The sequence below is a fragment of the Schistocerca serialis genome, chromosome 8, assembly GCF_023864345.2.
Source record: "Schistocerca serialis cubense isolate TAMUIC-IGC-003099 chromosome 8, iqSchSeri2.2, whole genome shotgun sequence".
Taxonomy (NCBI): domain Eukaryota; kingdom Metazoa; phylum Arthropoda; class Insecta; order Orthoptera; family Acrididae; genus Schistocerca; species Schistocerca serialis.
This window is the reverse complement of record NC_064645.1, coordinates 474,281,963-474,297,923: the sequence shown is the minus strand read 5'-3', so window position 1 is coordinate 474,297,923 and position 15,961 is coordinate 474,281,963.

Sequence of the window (15,961 nt, the reverse complement as noted above, 5' to 3'; positions counted from 1 at the left end):
AAGTTCAGTCGAAATTTTTTCAAAGGACCTAACAGAGTCCACAAAGGATAGTCTAAATACAGTTGGCAGTGGCATATCAGATGCAGTTAGACATTATATGAATGTGTGGTGTCTGTTCTTTCACACTTTCACACATGCCCAAAAGAACATCCACTACATGGAATCCACAGCTGATACACGTTATGTAAATGGAAAGAGGAAGGGAGAGAAATGAAAAGAAACAGAAGGGACTATTGATATCAGCTGCATCAGGACTTTGAGCAGCAGCAGCAGCAAAGAGTGAAAATGTGTGCTGGACCAGTATTCGAAACCTGAATCCCCTACTTACTAGGCAAATGGGTTAACCACTGCACACTTGGATAGGGACTGCAGATAGGTGGCACTAGCTAGGCATGTGCAATGGCCGAGAAGTGTGCTGAGACAGTTGGCCATAAACACTGTGGCCAAGCGGCTGATACTGCACATACTGATGCACCTGATATCAATAGGCCCTTCCCTTCCCTTCCCTTCCCTTCCCTTCCCTTCCCTTCCCTTCCCTTCCCTTCCCTTCCCTTCCCTTTCTCCTCCCTGTTCCCTAAATTAACATACAGCTGTTACAAGAGGTTTACTTGCAGCAAAATTTAAGTAGTAGTTCTTGTGAGTTAGTATGGGTAGAAGTCATTCTTGGCAATCAGAATAAAATAATAATTGGATCCTTCTACTGACCTCCCAACATAGATGATACAATTGCTCAAACTTTCAAAAAAAAACCTGAGTCTAATTTCAAACACATACCCGACTCACACAATAATACACCAAAGAACAAAAGAAACTGGTACACCTGCTTAATATCGTGTGAGGTGCCCGCGAGCACACACAAGTGTTGCAACACGATGTGGCATGGACTCGACTAATGTCTTAAGTAGTGCTAGAGGAACTGACACCATGGATCCTGTAGGGCTTTCCATAAATCTATAAGAGTATGAGGGGGTGGACATCGCTTCTGAACAGCACATTGCAAGGCCTCCCAGATATGCTCAATAATATTCATGTCTGGTGAGTTTGGTGGCCAGATGAAGTGTTTAAACTCAGAAGAGTGTTCCTGTAACCACTCTGTAACAATTCTGGATGTGTGGGGTATCACACTGTCCTGCTGGACTTGCCCAAGTCCTTCGTAACGCACAATGAACATGAATCGATGCAGGTGATCAGACAGGATGCTTACGTACATGTCACCCGTCAGACTCATATCTAGATGTATCAGGTGTCCCATATCACTCCAATTGCACATGCACCACACCATTACTGAGCCTCCACCAGTTTGAAAAGTCCCCTGCTGACAGCAGGGTCCATGGATTCATGAGGTTGTCTCCATACCCATACACGTCCATCCGCTCAATACAATTTGAGACAAGACTCATCCAACCAGGCAACATGTTTTCAGTCATAAACAATCCATTCTCAGTGTTGATGGGCCCTGGCAAGGGATAAAGTTTTGTGTCGTATAATCAGCAAGGGTACAAAAGTGGGCCTTCAGCCCCGAAAGCCCATACTGATGATGTTTCGTTGCATGGCTCATCCTGATACTTGTTGATGGCCCAGCATTGAAATCTGCAGCAATTTGCGGAAGGGTTGCATTTCTGTCACATTGAATGATTCTCTTCAGTCATTGGTCCCATTCTTACAGGATCTTTTTCCCATCGCAGCGATGTTGGAGATTTGATCTTTTACCGGATTCCTGATATTCACAGTACACTAGCAAAATGGTTTACATCTACATCTATCTGATTACTCTGCTATTCACAATAAAGTTCCTGGCAGAGGGTTCAATGAACCACCTTCAAGCTTTCTCTCTACCATTCCACTCTTGAACGGCATGTGCGAAAAACGAGCACTTAAATTGTTCTGTGCAAGCCCTGATTTCTCTTATTTTATCGTGATGATCATTTCTTCCTATGTAGGTGGGGGCAAACAGAATGTTTTTGCAATCGGAGGAGAAAATTGGTGATTGAAATTTCATGAGAAGATCCTGTTGCAACGAAAAATGCTTTTGTTTTGATGATAGCCACTCCAATTCATGTGTCATATCTGTGCGCCTATCTCCCCTACTTCGCGATAATACGAAACGAGCTACCCTTCTTCGTACTTTATCGATGTCCACCACCAGTCCCATTTGATGCGGATCCCAACACCGTACAGCAATACTCCAGAATAGGGCGGACACGCATGGTGTAAGCAGTCTCTTTAGAAGACATATTGCACCCTCAAAGTGTTCTGCCGATGAATCGCAATCTTTGGTTGGCTTTACCCACAACATTATCTATGTGATCGTTCCAGTTTCAGGTAATTGTAATCCCTAAGTATTTAGTTGAATTTACAGCTTTCAGATCTGTGTGACTTATCGTGTAATTGAAATTTAGCAGATTTCCTTAAGTAATCATGTGAATAACTTCACACTTTTCTTTATTCAGGCTCAATTGCCACTTTTCACACAATGCAGATATCTTATCTAAATCATTTTGCAATTTGTTTTGGTCATCTGTCCACCCCGACAGCTGAGTGGTCAGCGCGGCGGTCTGTTACACCAAGGGACCCGGGCTCAATTCCCAGCTGGGTCGGAGATTTTCTCCACTCAGGGACTGGGTGTTGTGTTGTCATCATTATCATTTCATCATCATCAGTGGAAGGCAACGGGAAACCACCACTGGAATCACTTCCTTAGATGCTCATGCGGTTGACCTCTCTGACGAGGCTTCCCCCATGACAAGACCTGCCGTACAGCAGAACACAAAGGTTAAAGTGTGGTCATCTGATGACTATAAAAGACGGTAAATGACAGCATCATCTGCAAACAATCTAAGACGGCTACTGAGATTGTTTCCTATGTCGTTAATATAGATCAGGAACAATAGAGGGCCTATAACACTTCCTTGGGGAATGCTGGATATTATTTCTGTGTTACTCAATGAGTCTCCATCTATTACTACAAACTGTGACCATTCTGACAGGAAATCACGAATCCAGTCACACAACTGAGGTGATATTCCATAGGCATGCAGTTTGGTTAGAAGATGCTTGTGAGGAACGGTGTCGAAAGCCTTCTGGAAATCTAAAAATATGGAATCAATTTGTCATCCCCTGACGATAGCACTCATTACTTCATGAGTATAAAGGGCTAGTTGTGTTTTGCAAGAATATTTACTGGATCCGTGCTCACTATGTGTCAACAAATCGTTTTCTTCGAGGTACTGCATAATGTCCGAATACAGTATATGTTTCAAAATCCTACTGCAAATTGACGTTAGTGATATGGGCCTGTAATTCAATGGATTATTCCTACTTCCCTTTTTGGGTATTGGTGTGACTTGAGCAATTTTCCAGTCTTTAGGTACGGATCTTTCTGTGAGTGAGCAGTTGTATATAATTGCTAAATATGGAGCTATTGTATCAGCATACTCTGAGAGGAACCTGACTGGTATACAATTTGGACCAGAAGCCTTGCTTTTATTAAGTGATTTAAGCTGTTTTGCGACACCGAAGACATCTATTTCTATGTTTCTCATCTTGGCAGTTGTTCTTGATTGGAATTCAGGAATGTTTACTTCATCTTCTCTGGAGAAGGAGTTTCAGAAAATCATGTCGAATAACTGTGCTTTCGTGGCACTATCATCATGAACTTCACCGTTGTTATCACGCAGTGAAGGTATTGATTGCGGGTTGCCACTGGTGTGCTTTATGCATGACCAGAATTTCTTTGGGTTTTCTGCCAGATTTCATTGTGGTAATTATTGAAAGCATCTTGCATTGAAGTATGTGCTGTATTTCGAACTTCTGCAAAACTTTGCCAGTTTTGGGGATTTTGCATTCTTTTAAATTTGGCATGCTTTTTTCGCTGCTTCTGCAACAGCAATCTGACCCTGTTTTGTGTACCATGGGGGATCAGTACCATCACTTATTAATTTATGTGGTATATCTCTCAATTGTTGTCGATACTATCTCTTTGAAATCATTCCACATCTTTTCTATGCTTCCATGATCAGATCGGAAGGAGTGCAGACTGTCTCTTAAAATGGTGTTAAGAGAATTTTTATCAGATTTTTAAATTAGATATACCTTGCATTTCTTTTTGATGGTTGTAGGAGTTACGGTATTCAGCCTAGCAGCTACTGCCTTGTGGTCGCTAATCCCTGTATTCATCACAATACTCACTATTTGTCCAGGATTATTTGTTGCTAAGAGGTCAAGTATGCTTTCGCAACCATTTACGCTTCAAGTGGACTCATGAACTAATTTTTCAAAATAAAGCATTCAGTTCAATTTCGGATGACGTTTTATTGCTGCCACCGGCTTTAAACGTATAATATTTCCAGCATATTGAGGGTAGATTAAAGTCACCATTGACTGTAATTGTATTTGAAATGAGACTCAAGTTTTCTTTGAACTGTGCAGCAACTATATCTTCTGAGTCGTGGCGAGGGGGGGGGTTTGGTAAAAGACCCAATTAATAGTTTAGTCTGACTGTCAAGTATAGCTTCTACCAATACTATTTCGCAAGAACTTACTTCAAGCTCACTACAAGGCAAACCAATTACGACAGCATTAAATATTCCACCACAAATTGTATTTCATCTATCCTTTCTGAACACTGTTAGATCGTTTAAAAATCTTTCTGCAGAACTTATGTCCGGCTTTAGCCACCTCTCAGTACCTATAGCTATTTGAGCTTCGGTGCCTTCTATTAGGGCTTGGAGCTTCAGTTCTCTGCCAACACAGTTATGACAATTTACAACTACAATACCGATTGTTTCTACAACTAACTTACTGTGTTTTACATGCCCGCTTTTAGACGGATGCCCTTTCTGTGGTTCCCCGAGGCCCTCTAACCTAAAAAACCACCCAGTCCCTTCCACACAGCCCCGGATACCCGTGTAGCCACTTCCTGTGTGCACTGGACTCCTGACCTATTAAGCGGAACCCGGAAACCCACAATCCAATGGCACAAGTCAAGAAATCTGCAGCCTACACAGTCACAGAACCGCCTGAGCCTCTGATTCAGACCTTCTATTCAGCTCTGAACCAAAGGACCACAGTTGGTTCTATTGACAATGCTGCAGATGGTGAGCTCCACCTTAATCTCGCAAGCAAGACTAGCAGTCTTCACCATTTCCACTAGCTGCCCAAAACCAGAGAGAATCTCCTCCGATCCAAACCGACATACGTTATTGGAACTGACATGAGCCACCACCTGCAGTTGTCTGTACCCTGTACTGTTCATGGCATTCAGAAGCAGCCTTTCCACACACGGAATGACTCTCCCTGGTATGCGCACGGAGGACACACTGGCTTCCATCCCCTTCTTGGCAGCCAAGTTCCTACGGGGCCCCATTATGTGCCTAACATTGGAGCTCCCAACTACCAGCAAACCCATCTCTGTGAATGCCCAGACCTTGTGGGCCAAGAAGCTTCCTCTGGAACAGGGTGGACGACTGCATTGGCTCAGAGACATCGTAAGCTACAGATAATGTCCGAAACCTGTTCGTCAAACGAACTGCAGAGGCCCTACGAACGGCCCCTCAGAAAGTTTTTCGCTGCCTGCCAGACTTTGGAATGATCTTCCACTCGACCACGGGTGAGAGGTGAACCTCAGTGCAGGCAGTACCCGGAGCGCCCACAGCAGTGGACCAAACGTGGGATGTGCTCAACGTCTCTTGCATCTCCATGTCTGACCCCCCACAGTGATGCCCTTTGGCAGCAGCCTCAAGCTGTGTGACGGAAGCCACTGCAGCCTGGAGCTGTGTGACGGAAGCCAATGCAGCCTGGAGCTGTGAGTGAAGGGTTGCCAACTCAGCTCGCATCTATATACAGCAATCACAGTTCCTAACCATTACTGAAGTCACTCCCGTTCGAAGCTCATGAAAATATGCAACAAATGAATGGTGTACTTGGTTTGTTAGTAGCAGGAATTCGAAGTGCTCTCTCACTAAGGGTTTAAACGACACTGAGATACACTAACCAAAACAAACAAAAGTCTGTAGGTTATGAGGGTCGATATAAGGGTCGATAGCAACAGTGGTATGGTATGCTACACTGTTATTAAAATAAAAGCTTGTGCCTAGTAAGCAATCAAACATGCAAGAATTTACAAAAATAATCTGGTAACTACACAGGCACCTATAAATAAATAAGTTGCTCCTATTGACAGCTCGTAAAAATATACAACAAATGAATCGTGTACTCACTTTATTAGCAGCAGGAACACGAGGTGCTCCCTCACCGACAGTCATATAGGAAAATCCTACTGCATTACTACCTCAGAAATGCTGTGTCCCGTCGCTCATTGGCCAATTGTAACACCATGTTCAAACTCACTTAAATATTAATAACCTACCATTTTAGCAACAGTAATTGATCTGAAAACTGTGCCAGACTCTTGTTGTCTTATACTGGCATTGTTGACCGCAGCGCCATATCCTGCCTGTTTACATATCTATGTATTTGAGTATGCATGCGTGTACCAGTTTCTTTGGCACTTCAGTGTAGCTGGTGGTGACTTCAATTTACCCTCGACATGGTGGTGAAAATGAATGTTTAAATCCAGAGATATGCATAAAACATCATCTGAAACTGTGCTATATGCAGTCTCTGAAAAACAGTTCATGAGCCCATTCGAATGGAAAACAGTTGTAAAGCAGACTTGCCCTCTTAGCAATAAATAATCCTGACCTAAAAAAGAGCATCAAAATGCACACCCGGATTAGTGAACTCATAGTTGTCATAGTGAGACTGAGTACCGTACCTCCCAAATCCTCCAAAAATAAACAAAAACTATACCAATTTAAAAAAGCAGATAGAAAGTCACTTGACACCTTCTTAAGACACAGTTTCCACTCTTTCAAAATTAACAATATAAGTGTAGACCAGGTGTGGCTTGAATTCAAAGAAATAGCATCAACAGCAATTGAGAGATTTATACCAAAGAAATTAACAAACAACTGAGCTGATGCCCCTTGGTACACAAAAAAGTTCAAAACACTATTGCAGGGTACACAAAACAGCTCAAAACACTATTGCAGAAACAACAAAAAAAGTATGCCAAATTGTAATGGACACAAAATCCCCAAGATTGCAATATTTTACAGAAGCTCGAAATTTAGTGCAGACTTCAATGTGAGATACTTATAATAAGTTTCCACAATGAAAATTTGTCTCCAAATCTGGCACAAAATCCAAAAAGATTCTTTTTGTATGTAAAGTACACTAGCGGCAAGACACAATCAATGCCTTCACTGTGCAATAGCAATGGAAATACTACCAATGACAATACTGCTAAAGCAGAGTTACTAAACACAGCCTTCTGAAATTCCTTCACCAAAGACGGCGAAGCAAAAATTTCAGAATTCAAATCAAGAACAGCTGTCAACTTGAGTAACTTAGAAGCAGGTATCATCGGAGAAGTGAAGCAACTTAAATCACATAATAAAAGCAAGTCTTCAGGTCCAGTCTGTACACCAATTAGGTTCCTTTCAGAGTACGCTGATGCAATAGCTCTATACTTAACAACCATATAAAACTGCTCACTCAATGAAACATCTCTACCCAAAGCTGGAAAGTTGCACAGTTCACACCAATATTCAAGAAAGGCAACAGGAATAATCCACTCAATTACAGGCCCATATCATTAATGATGATATGCAGCAGGATTTTGGAATATATATTGTGTTACAACACTATGAATTACCTCAAAGAGAAAGGTCTATTGACATACAGATTTAGAAAACCTCATTCTTGTGAACACAACTATCTCTTTACTCACAGGAAATGTTGAGTGCTATCAACAAGGAATTTCAAATTGGTTCTGTATTTCTAGATTTCTTTTGAAACTGTACCTCACAAGTGGTTTGTAATCAAATTGCGTGCTTATGGAACATCATCTCAGTTATGCGACTGGATTCATGATTTCCTGTCAGAGAGGTCACAATTCGCAGTAACTGATGGAAAGTCATCGAGTAAAATAGAACTGATTTCTGGCATTCCCCAAGGTAGTGTTGTAGGCCCTCTACTGTTCCTTATCTACATAAACAGAAGACAAAAAAAAAAAAAAACTGCACAATGATTTAGAAAAGATGTCTGTATGGTGTGAAAATTGGCAAGCAATCCTAACTAAAGAAAAATGTGAGGTGATCCACATGAGTGCTAAAAGGAATCTGTTAAACTGCAGTTACTCGATAAAGCAATCAAATCTAAAGGCCGTAAATTCAACTAGATACCCAGAACTTACAATTATGAACAATATGAATTTGAAAGAACACATAGAAAATGTTATGGGGTAGGTGAACCAAAGCCTGCATTTTGTTGGGAAAACACTTCGAAGCTGCAATACATCTACTAAAGAGACTGCCTACACTATGCTTGTCAGCTCTCTTCTGGAGTACTGCTGCGTGGTGTGGGATCCTTACCAGATAGGGTTAATGGTGTACATCAAGAAAGTTCAAAGAAGGGCAGCATGTTTTGTATCGAGGAATACGAGTGAGGGTATCACGGATGTGATACAGAATTTGTGGTAGGAATAATTAAAACAAAGGCATTTCTCATTGCGGTGGGATCTTCTACACTGAATGCCAAAATATTTTGTTGACACCGATCTAAACAAGGAGAAACGATTGTCGTAATAAAATAAGGCAAATCAGAGCTCACATTGGAAGATATGGGTGTTTGTTTTTTCTGCGCAATGTTTAGAGTGGAATAACAGAGAATTATAGTGAAGGTGGTTTGATGAACCCTCTGCCAAGCACTTAAATGTGATTTGCAGCATATATATGTTGATGTAGCTGTAGATGTGACATTCACATTGGTCCTTCAGCGTGCGCGGACGCGCGCCCACACACACACACACACACACACACACACACACACACACAAGGTCTATATTACCATATACATAACTTTCACACATGGCCTCTGTCATCTCCACTTGCTAAGGCCTGACTGCAGCTTCTTCTATAGTGAACAGTGATCCTTTCTGGGGTGGGTAGTGGGGGTACAGAGGAGGCATGGGGAGGGGTAGAGGATAGCAGGGTAAGGGAAACGGGTGGGGGAAACGCCAGTGCTGCCTTTGTGCAGGGACATATGACAGGGAGGTGGGGAGGATAGTGGGCTGCCACATGCAATATTAGGAGGCTGTTCCGGGAAGGGCAGGAGGGAGAGGAGATAAATTGGAGAGGCAGATGCACTGGTGGGATAGAATGTGTGTGTGTGTGTGTGTGTGTGTGTGTGTGTGTAGGGCGGGAACGAGATCAAGGAAGGGGACAGTTAGGTAGAGCACAGGGACTTCCAAAGGTTGTAGTCAAGGGGGTTATAAGAATTAAGTATATGGCACAGGGAAATTCCCACATGTGCAGTTCAGAAAACTTGATGTTGGTGTGAAGAATCCACAGTATGCTCAGCAAGTGTGGAGTAGTTTAGCTGTTTCTTGCCCCCACACTGACAGTGGCCACTAATGCACACAGACAGCTTGCTTGTGGACATTCCCATGTAGAATATGGCACAGAGGTTACAGCTAAGCTGCTAGATCACTTGGATGCCTTCTCAGGTATGTCTACCTTTGATGGCGTAGGAAATGTCTCTGACAGGACTGGAGTAGGTGGTAGAGGGAGGACAGGTCTTGCATCTAAGTCTACTGCAGTGATACGAGCCATGAAGCAATGGGCTAGAAGCAGGGGTGGAACAGGAATGCACAAGAATACTTAGTAGGCTGGGTTGATGGTAATATATCACTGTGGAAGGGGTTTGGAGGATATTTGTCATTTAAGAGGATGACAAGAGGTATTCAAAACTCTGGTGTTGAAATTGATTCAGTTTCTCTAGTCCTGGTTGGCACAGAGACATGAGGGGGTGCTACTTTGAGGCCAGACAGTGGCTGCTATGTGGGGGGATGGTTGGCAGCTGGTGGGATAACACAAGGGATATCTTTTACTAGATAATTTGGGAAGGGTAAGTGAGACCTTGGCATATTTGGAAATGGATTGCTCATCACTGCAGATTTGAAAAAGATTATGAAGTAAAATAGAATCCAGTGCATAAATTTAATAATGATCTTGTAATCTGGCAGACCATGAAACAATGTTATGAACTGATTGAAGCCAGGACTGATGCACATTCCGACAGGTTGTGTAGAGAGTGTACGCTTTGCAAATTACTGTTAACATTATCATGCTTAAGATCACTAAAAGTTGAGTTTATAATTGTCATTGCACTTCAAGGGCTTTTTGCTTGATACCAAATTCTCTTTATTTAATGTAAGATCTCAAAGGAAATACCAGAAAAGTGGTTTGACATCAGTTCCTGAAATCAGACCTCCAAATTGTTTGTTGCAGTAACAACAGTTTTATAATGTCATTTATCAAATTAAGATTCTAGGAACATAGCAACAAAAATCATTATGTAATTAAAACAGAAAGTATAAATTTTCTTACTTGATTATTTCACACCTGTTTGCTAAATTTTGTATTAAACATAAGTGTTGCAGAAATCTGATTTATACGAAACATGTCAATACTTTCTTATGAACAAAAATTTGTACCCGAATTCTTACAGAGTTGTGACCATTAATTTATTGTAAATACATTTATCCAGTCATGTAAGCAATGTTACATAAAATTATCACTGTTGTCTTTTACATGCAGATGGGGATCTTAGCACATGTGCTCAGGTTCAGCTTTGGTGGTTCGGTTTTTGGTTCAGTCTATTACACAGTATATCGTAGTTGCAGTTACTCAGTTTTTTATGTGTCAGAATTAATTAATTTTATGAACATTTATAATACAGAATGAAGAATGATCAACATTTGGTACATTATTTAATTAGAGTCCATAAGTGAGACACTACGTGCATACAGATCCAAAAATGAATTTGAAATGCAGTGAAGCAAGATTTTTAGTAACCACCATGACCATGATAAAGGAGATAATTGGAAGTAACATAACATTCTGCTACAAATTATACCAGTATTTTGTAAAATGTTTTGTGAATCATTTAGAAGCCAACTACAAAATCAGTTTTTAGCATCAAAATTTCAAACACTTTTAATAGCAGAATATTACAACCTTAAGAGATCTGTAAGTAAGTCTAATTTCTCATTCAAAACATAGTTCATTAAGAAAAGTCTTAGTGTGACAAATCCAAAGATGCTTAGGCTTCGGTCCCAAATTAAATTACATAAAGTTGACTGGATTACACCTTTTGTAAGTGGTTGTCAGAGCACTAATTATAGAATCAATAGTTTCTGTAGAGCTAAACTGAAAGCAGATTTTATGTTCTCTTAGTTTTTCAGTGTTAAAAAATAGTTATGAAATGTCCATGCTTTTAAGGAATGTAGTTACTGCTGAGGGAATACTGCTTGCATCGTTTGATATCACCAATCTCTGTATCAATATTATGAAAAGGATAGGCTGCTACTCACCATCCAGAGGAGATGGGAGATGTTGAATCACAGGGACTTGTCCCTAAAATTGAAACTCTTTTTCACCACTGACTCTACCAATTAGACTCAACCCAAAATCAATACGGAACCCTGCCATCAATTCACTACTCCATCCAACTATGATTCACACCAACTGCCCCCTAATCATGCCCTATTAACATCTCAGAGTTTATTAATCTCAAACGTTTGTCTCACCATCCCAGCCATCACCCCCCTCCCCCCCTCCCAACCACACGTGGAAACGAAACTTACATCTCTAAAAATGCAATCCATCACCTAAAAAACTGCTTCTGACCTCATAATCCCACCTGCTGACAAAGGCTCAACCAATGTGGTTTTCAACCACAGGGATTACCTGGGGATTCATCCCCCTATGAACCCTGTCAAAGTGAGCCTTCCAGAAATCCAACAGGATCTCCAGGACCTCCCCAATTTCTTAGGCCCATTCCAGAACCTCTCCCCTGAGTCTTTCCCTCTCCCTACACTCCACCCCCCCCCCCCCCCAACCCACCCACAGACCCACCCACCCACCCACACACACACACACACACACACACACACACACACACACACTCTCCTGCATTCTATATGCTTATTAAATCCTAAACCCAGCCACCCAGGATGCCCCATTGTGGCCGGTTACTGCACCCCCCCCCCCCCCCCCCAACACACACACACACACACACACACACACACAATGAGAGAATCTCTGCTCTGTTGGACCAATCTCTTCAGCCTACTACATGCAACCTACCCTTCTATATAAAAGCCACCAACTACAGTATTTTCTCCATCAAGCCTCTACAGTTCATGTACCTTTACTACATGGGCTCTGGTCATTACTGTCAATGTCACCTCCCTCCACAATGCCATGGCCTTGCCGCTATTGAACACTATCTTTCACAACACCTGACTGACTATAAACCTACAACCTCCTTCCTGGTCACCATGACCAACTACATCCTCAGCTACAATTAGTTCTCCATTGAAGGCTTAAACTACAAACAAATCCATGGTACAGCAATGGGCATTCACATGCATCCTATGCTAACATATTCATGGGCCATCTAGAAGAACCCTTCCTAACTGCCCAGTATCCTCAACCCTTCATTTGGTTCAGATTCAATGATGACATCTTGTCATCTGGACTGAGGATGAAGATACTCTATCCACATTCCTCTAGAACCTCAACACCTTTCCCCTCATTTGCTCCACCTGGTCCTCAGTTCAACAAGCCAACTTCCTCAGTGCTGACCTCCATCTCAAGGATGGCTACATCATTACCTCCACCCATATTACATAGGATAGATTTAGTGTTTAGGTTGTGCACAGTATGTTCGTATGAATATATTTACACATTTTTATGACGATTAAGAACGCTAGAGATTTCAAATTGCAATTAGGATAAGGAGGTAATAAATCATGTGAGGTAATCATAGAGTGCAGGCTTTCACAGCCAATATTTGCGTTATTCTTGGTATTTGTTTTATGGGCATTGGGCCCTGGTCCAAGCCATAATTATCTTCCTAAGAGTTTGTCTCCCAAGGCTAGAAACATCATCACAGGCTGTAATGACTCAGAAAGCAGTTACAGTCTCAAATAAGCACAGCAAGCCAAACTGTTTATAAAAAAATGGTTCAAATGGCTCTGAGCACTATGGGACTCAACTGCTGAGGTGATTAGTCCCCTAGAACTTAGAACTAGTTAAACCTAACTAACCTAAGGACATCACAAACATCCATGCCCGAGGCAGGATTCGAACCTGCGACCGTAGCGGTCTTGCGGTTCCAGACTGCAGCGCCTTTAACCGCACGGCCAACTGTTTATACACATCCAAGCAAGAGTCAGTTCATGACATCATCAGATCGCTGCCTAAGATTGTGGGGTCATGCCAACATCTGTTATGGAGTTTGTAGTGGGAAAGACCCCCCATGAACCATGGACCTTGCCGTTGGTGGGGAGGCTTGCGTGCCTCAGCGATACAGATGGCCGTACCGTAGGTGCAACCACAACGGAGGGGTATCTGTTGAGAGGCCAGACAAACATGTAGTTCCTGAAGAGGGGCAGCAGCCTTTTCAGTAGTTGCAGGGGCAACAGTCTGGATGATTGACTGATCTGGCCTTGTAACATTAACCAAAACGGCCTTGCTGTGCTGGTACTGTGAACGGCTGAAAGCAAGGGGAAACTACAGCCGTAATTTTTCCCGAGGACATGCAGCTTTACTGTATGATTAAATGATGATGGCGTCCTCTTGGGTAAAATATTCCGGAGGTAAAATAGTCCCCCATTCGGATCTCCGGGCGGGGACTACTGAAGAGGATGTCGTTATCAGGAGAAAGAAAATTGGTGTTCTACAGATCAGAGCGTGGAATGTCAGATCCCTTAATCGGGCAGGTAGGTTAGAAAATTTAAAAAGGGAAATGGATAGGTTAAAGTTAGATATAGTGGGAATAAGTGAAGTTCGGTGGCAGGAACAAGACTTTTGGTCAGGTGATTACAGGGTTATAAATACAAAATCAAATAAGGGTAATGCAGGAGTAGGTTTAATAATGAATAAAAAATAGGAGTGCGGGTTAGCTACTACAAACAGCATAGTGAACGAATTATTGTGGCCAAGATAGACACAAAGCCCATGCCTACTACAGTAGTACAAGTTTATATGCCAACTAGCTCGGCAGATGATGAAGAAATTGATGAAATGTATGACGAGATAAAAGAAATTATTCAGGTAGTGAAGGGAGACGAAAATTTAATAGTCATGGGTGACTGGAATTCGTCAGTAGGAAAAGGGAGAGAAGGAAACATAGTAGGTGAATATGGATTGGGGGGAAGAAATGAAAGAGGAAGCCGCCTTGTAGAATTTTGCACAGAGCATAATTTAATCATAGCTAACACTTGGTTCAAAAATCATAAAAGAAGGTTGTATACCTGGAAGAATCCTGGAGATACTAAAAGGTATCAGATAGATTATATAATGGTAAGACAGAGATTTAGGAACCAGGTTTTAAATTGTAAGACATTTCCAGGGGCAGATGTGGATTCTGACCACAATCTATTGGTTATGAACTGCAGATTGAAACTGAAGAAACTGCAAAAAGGTGGGAATTTAAGGAGATGGGACCTGGATAAACTGAAAGAACCAGAGGTTGTAGAGAGTTTCAGGGAGAGCATAAGGGAACAATTGACAGGAATGGGGGAAAGAAATACAGTAGAAGAAGAATGGGTAGCTCTGAGGGATGAAGTAGTGAAGGCAGCAGAGGATCAAGTAGGTAAAAAGACCGAGGGCTAATAGAAATCCTTGGGTAACAGAAGAAATATTGAATTTAATTGACGAAAGGAGAAAATATAAAAATGCAGTAAATGAAGCAGGCAAAAAGGAATACAGACGTCTCAAAAATGAGATCGACAGGAAGTGCAAAATGGCTAAGCAGGGATGGCTAGAGGACAAATGTAAGGATGTAGAGGCTTGTCTCACTAGGGGTAAGATAGATACTGCCTACAGGAAAATTAAAGAGACCTTTGGAGAGAAGAGAACCACTTGTATGAATATCAAGAGCTCAGATGGAAACCCAGTTCTAAGCAAAGAGGGGAAAGCAGAAAGGTGGAAGGAGTATATAGAAGGTCTATACAAGGGCGATGTACTTGAGGACAATATTTTGGAAATGGAAGAGGATGTAGATGAAGATGAAATGGGAGATACGATACTGCGTGAAGAGTTTGACAGAGCAATGAAAGACCTGAGTCGAAACAAGGCCCCGGGAATAGACAACATTCCATTAGAACTACTGACGGCCTTGGGAGAGCCAGTCCTGACAAAACTCTACCATCTGGTGAGCAAGATGTACGAGTCAGGCGAAATACCCTCAGACTTCAAGAAGAATATAATAATTCCAATCCCAAAGAAAGCAGGTGTTGACAGATGTGAAAATTACCGAACTATCAGTTTAATAAGTCACAGCTGCAAAATACTAACGCAAATTATTTACAGACGAATGGAAAAACTAGTAGAAGCCGACCTCGGGGAAGATCAGTTTGGATTCCGTAGAAATGTTGGAACACGTGAGGCAATACTGACCTTACGACTTATCTTAGAAGAAAGATTAAGGAAAGGCAAACCTACGTTTCTAGCATTTGTAGACTTAGAAAAGGCTTTTGACAATGTTGACTGGAATACTCTCTTTCAAATTCTAAAGGTGGCAGGGGTAAAATACAGGGAGCGAAAGGCTATTTACAATTTGTACAGAAACCAGATGGCAGTTATAAGAGTCGAGGGGCATGAAAGGGAAGCAGTGGTTGGGAAGGGAGTGAGACAGGGTTGTAGCCTCTCCCCGATGTTATTCAATCTGTATATTGAGCAAGCAGTAAAGGAAACAAAAGAAAAATTTGGAGTAGGTATTAAAATCCAGGCAGAAGAAATAAAAACTTTGAGGTTTGCCGATGACTTTGTATGTCAGAGACAGCAAAGGACTTGGAAGAGCAGTTGAACGGAATGGACAGTGTCTT